Source organism: Physeter macrocephalus, chromosome 14, assembly GCF_002837175.3.
Source record: "Physeter macrocephalus isolate SW-GA chromosome 14, ASM283717v5, whole genome shotgun sequence".
Lineage (NCBI taxonomy): Eukaryota > Metazoa > Chordata > Mammalia > Artiodactyla > Physeteridae > Physeter > Physeter macrocephalus.
The window spans coordinates 105,176,138-105,181,764 of NC_041227.1; the positions used below are offsets into that span (position 1 = coordinate 105,176,138).

Genomic DNA, 5,627 nt, shown 5'->3' on the forward strand with positions numbered 1-5,627 from the left:
GCGGCCATGGCTCACGGGCCCAGCCGCTCCGCGGCACGTGGGATCCTCCCAGACCGGGGCGCGAACCCGGTTCCCCTGCATCGGCAGGCGGACGCGCAACCACTGCGCCACCAGGGAAGCCCAAGGCTTGGACAGATTTTAATGGGATTGTTGCTTTCTTAGCTTTTATTGATCCCACCTCATGCAGCATACTCTCATCTCAAAGTTTAAGACACTGCATGACTATGGACAACTTTTAGACGTCCTGCCAAGGGCAGGTACTGTGCTTTTGTACCTTTAACTTTTGGCTGTGCAAAGAATAGGTACTCAATAAATGATTATTCAGCGAATGAAGGTATGAATGAATGGTTATCTAATTCTTTAGATCTCTGCCCTCGAACAGAGTTATTATGAGGATTAAGTAAGATGATGTAGATGAGTGCACCTTGTAAGCTGTACGTTGTTATAAAGTTTTCACTTGTTACAATGACAGTCATGGTTATTGTAGTGGACAGAATGTGGCCTCCCGAAATACATGTCCACATCCTAATCCCTGGAATTTGTATTACCTTATATGATAAAAGAGTAAATATTACCTTGTATGGCAAAAGATGTGATTAAGTTAAGGATTTTGACAGGAGGAGTTTATCCTGGATTATCTGGGTGGGCCTTAATTCCAATGACAAATGTCCTCATAAAGACATTCTTATGAGAGTGAAGCAGAGGAAGATGTGGCAGACAGAAGAGAAGGAGGCAGTGTGACCACAGAAGCAGAGATTGAAGTGAGGTGGCCACAAGTCAAGGAATGCCAACAGCCACCAGAAGCTGGCGGAAGCAGAGAACAGATTCTCCCACTCTCCAAAGGGAGTGTGACCCTGCCAACAGCTTGATTTTAGATTTCTGGGCTCCAGAACTGTGAGAGAATAAATTTCTGTTGTTTTAAGCTACCCCGTTTGTGGTAATTTATTACAGCAGCCCTAGGAAATGAATCCAATTAGTAACAGTCTACTTGTTCTCTTTGGATAGATTGCTTTAGCCTTATTGCTGAGGATGGATAGTGAGAGTTAGTGTAGAAATTTAAAAAATTATGTGTAGAAACAATGGTTATTTCTTAATTTTTCTCAGTGCCAAAGTGAAGAGGTATTAACTGAAGAAAAATCAAAAACATAGGTACAGGGAAGCCTATGGACTGAGTTTAACGGACTTAGCTAAGTCGCTCTAAAAGAAGTACAATTTTCACCCATTTTTACCTTATACCACTGATCTAAAAATAACTGACAGCATAATCCACCTGATTTTAATGTCCAAATTCAGCTTCTAAAGACTTGCTGACACGTTTTTTAAAAAGAAAGACCATGAACTTACTAGGTCTGTTGGTTAAAAGTTTTGCATCCATTTCTCACCCTGCCCTTTAAAAATTTTGGTTTTCATCCCCAAAATTACACCCCTTTCTCTGTACTCAGGCAAGATAATATTTTTATTTAAATGTGAAGGTGATTGGTTTTCTCACAGCACAGTTACAAGGTGCTTGAGGGGATGATAGATTGGCTATATTTAATGAGCTGTGTTTCTATTACAGCTTAGGAGCATTTGAAGCATTACAGTGTATAAATTATAGGCTAATTGCCCTTTAGGCTTTAGCAGCTCAGAATATGCCAAGTGCCAAGTCTCAACACTTTGACATTTCTGCTGCATGTGTTGTCTATAAAGGCTGTATACCTTATCTGTGCTTTTCTACACCTCCCCTGGCCTAGCCCTTCCCCTTTCTGGCTGCACTCCTTGGCTTCTTTTCCTTACTGTATTTACACAGACTCCCTTGCTGTTTACAATGTTTGGTTTGTGTAGTGCCTTCAACACTGTCTTAGATCTGGAATCATACAAATGCTCTCACAGCTGGCACTTGCCTCTGCAGATTATGGTGTGTGGTGAGCTGAGCTGTGAATGCCAATGGGTGAATGGCTGCAGCTGGTTTTCATTCTGAGCAAGAGAGGTTGAGAAGCCCAGTATAGATAAGGGGAGAGACGATATTGCATTAACTCTAGTCAGTGAAGTTATCCGTGTTGGATGGAGCAAGGCAGTCCACGGAAGGCTGTGGGTGCAAGGAGATGGTCTGGTTTTAGCCTGGCCAAGAAGTGCTTTTTAGAACCCTTTGGGAATTGGCTTTTATCCAAGTCTACGTTTACCTGGCTGGCTGGAGAGTATGTAGAGGCCGCTCTCGAGTTGCCTGCTTTGGGAGACCAGAGCAGGCTAGAACTTTAAAGAATTCCTGGCCTGGCCTGCCTTTATCCATCCCACTTAATGGTGTGATGAAAGGGAAAGAGAAAAAGGCAGTGGAGCCCTAGACTAGGTGAAAAAGAGGAGTGAGGATAGTCAGCTGGAAGTAAGAATGGAGCCAGAAACTCTTGGAGTAGTTTGAGACTGTGACAGACTGAAGAAAGTCAGCTTTCTTGTGTTTGGACATAGTGGATTCAGGGGAGCCTGAAGTGGAATAAAGCAGAAATAAAACTTAAGGTATGAGTAGAGAAGTGCTTCTCTAAAAATATTTATGGTTGTTAAAGAAGTCATGAAATGTTAGAGCCAACTAGGTGCTTCAGAAGGCATCTAGTCCAATTCTTTTATTTTATATATGAGGAAATTGAGGCCCCTGGATCAAATGAATTGTCCAGTACTCCAAGGTTTATCAGTAGAAGATTCAGGACTAAAAATGTATGCTAATTGTCTTCTAGTCATTATTCTTCTTACTCTGTTCCACTATTCCTTACATTGGGTTCAAAAGATAAGCCAATCTTTCATATTCTCCTCATGCTTCATTCTTCCTTTCCCACCCCTTCCCCTTGTCAGTGTTCTACTTTTACTGGAAATAAAGTAAGTGATGTAAATGTTTTGAATTTTTAAATACTACACTCTCAGGTCAAGGAAGCAAGTAAGTTCTTGAAAGGTTTGTTTTTTCAGTCTAAGAGGTCGCCTAAAATATCTCATTTAGGATGAGAGAAGTAGGATAGGATTTGTCTGCTCACACTTTGCAAGCATATTACAAGATCTTCTTCCTGAGTACTTAATAAACCCACAATCTTGCATATCATGTTTTAAAGCATTTTCCCTTCTTATTAATTAATAAATGAATGAATGTATAATTTATTGCATACTTATTATGTGCAGGCACTTTAGTGAATGCTTTACATGCATTATCTTGTTGAATTCTCTCAGTGACACTGAGAGCTAGTACTATTATTATCATCATCCCTGTTTTACAGATGAGGAGATTGAGATTTAGAGAACTTTATTTGCCCAAAGCTCACAGCATTTCCTCATCTTAGGTCCTCATTACTTGCCTGGAGGGTTGCAGTAGCTTCGTATCTGGTTTCCCTGCCTTTAGTCTACTTCTCCTTAAATCTAGGAATGATATGTAAATTATTTAGTAGCCAATGAGAATGAGTACTTACTATAAACAACCTGTGTGGCCATACCAATGCGAATGGGAGGAATGTCCTCCCCTGCTTGAATCTGTCCTAAACGTCTGTGAGATCCTATAACTGACTTTCTCCAAAATTTGGGCCAGGTCCCTATTGCCTGCAGAATCAAGTACAAATATCTTACCATGGCCTTTAATAAAGCCCTTGTGTGATCTGATCTCATCGCTACTTTCATTTTTACCTAATTTCTCACTACTGCCCTTTACTCAGTTTATGCCCCAGCTAATCTTGACTACCCATCATTCCCCAGATACGATTTTTCTGCTCTCTCTGCCTTATCTGTTTATTCTTTTTCTTTGCCTCTCAGTCTATTTCTCCTCACTACAGACTAACCCATCCCTATAGGCCTAGCTCAGGTATCAGTTACATCCTCTATGACAACTTTTTTATACCCACAAGTGTAGGTAAATTTTTACTTCTTTGTGTTGGCACAAAACTTTTTTTTTTTTTTTTTTTGGTACCTCTCTTTTGGCACCTCACTCATTTTACAAATAGTATTTATACACATTTCTTGTCTACCCTAATGGATTTTAAACACTTTAAGGTCAGGGACCATGTGTAATTCAACTTTGTATCTCCCTTACAGGGCCTGACACCTGGGTGTCCAACGAATATTTATTAGATTGACCTGAATATATGTCAAAGTGATATTTATGATGGGGCTCTTGCTATTACAGAAGTCCACACTTATCCATGGTTTTGCTTTCTGCAGTTTCGGTAACCATTGGTCAACTGAGATCTGAGAATATTAAATGGAAAATTCCAGAAATAAATAATTCATATGTTTTAAATTGCCACTGTTCTGAGAAGTGTGACGAAATCTCCTGTCATTCTGCGCCGTCCTGCCCAGGACGTGAATCATCCCTTTGTCCAGCGTATCCCTCCCATTAGTCACGTAGTAGCCACCTTGGTTATCAGATTGTTGCCATATTGCAGTTCTTGTGTTCAGGTAACCCTTATTTTACTTAATAATGGCCCCAAAGCACAAGACGTAGTGATGCTGGCAATTTGGTTATGACAAAGAGAAGCCACAAAGTGCTTCCTTTAAGTGAAAAGGTGAAAGTTCTTGACTTAATAAGGAAAGAAAAAAAAATATATGGTGAAGTTGCTAAGATCTGTGGTAAGAATGAATCTTCATTCCGTGAAATTGAAGGAAAAGAAATTCTTCGTAGTTTTGCTGTTGCACCTCAAACTGCAAAAGTTATGGGCACAGTGCATGATAAGTGCTTAGTTAAGGCGGAAGAGGCATTAAATTTGTACAGTAAGATATTTTGAGAGAGAGAGAGAACATTCACATAGTTTTTATGACGGTATATGGTTATAATCGTTCTATTTTATTATTGTTAATCTCTTACAGTGCCTAATTTGTAAATTAAACTTTAGCATAGGTATGTACGTATAGGAAAAAAATTGCATATATAGGGTTAGATACTATCTGTGGTTTCAGGCATCCACTGGGGGTCTTGGGATGTATCCCCTGAGGTTAAGAGGGGACTACTGTATATTCATTTTGTGAATTGGGTTACTCTAGGCATAAAGATTATATAAGATTTGTCCAAGGGACTTAGGGGCAATTTCAGACTAGATCCAAATTCTCTTGTTGACTAGTCAGTACCCCTTTCTCAAGACCCTAAGATGTCACCATAGGGCTTTTCCAGAAAAGACCATGGACAGGGAACACATTTTTTAAACCTCTGTAGCTACACATTAAAGTGTCAGTTCTGCCAGAAAGAAGTCCAAAGAATGAGAAATCTTAGGTCCAGCTGAATTTGGGTTAACATAAACTGATGGGTCATTCTCTTCTCTTTTTCTCTGGGATATTGAATTAATTAATACAGTTTTTCTCTGTGTTGGAATTATCAGTGGGCTACTGGGTAAGGATAATATTCTGGTCTCTACTTCTGGCAGTGATTTTTCTCTCCAGTATGGGAGACTACTGCTACCTACCACAGTGGCTGATACAGCTCTTATTAACACAGTGTTTTATCTGTAGCTTTTTTTTTTTTTTGTGGTATGCGGGCCTCCCTCTGTTGTGGCCTCTCCCGTTGCGGAGCACAGGCTCCGGACGCGCAGGCCCAGCGGCCATGGCTCACGGGCCCAGCCGCTCCGCGGCATGTGGGATCCTCCCAGACCAGGGCGCGAACCCGGTTCCCCTGCATCAGCAGGCGGACACGC

General features: G+C 40.7%; 1 protein-coding gene across 1 annotated transcript in view; it reads right to left on the reverse strand.

Annotated features, from left to right (window-relative positions):
• The window catches only part of ANKFN1 (ankyrin repeat and fibronectin type III domain containing 1), a 165,646-nt gene that overhangs the window by 16,601 nt on the left and 143,418 nt on the right, over positions 1 to 5,627 (reverse strand). The window lies entirely within an intron of this gene.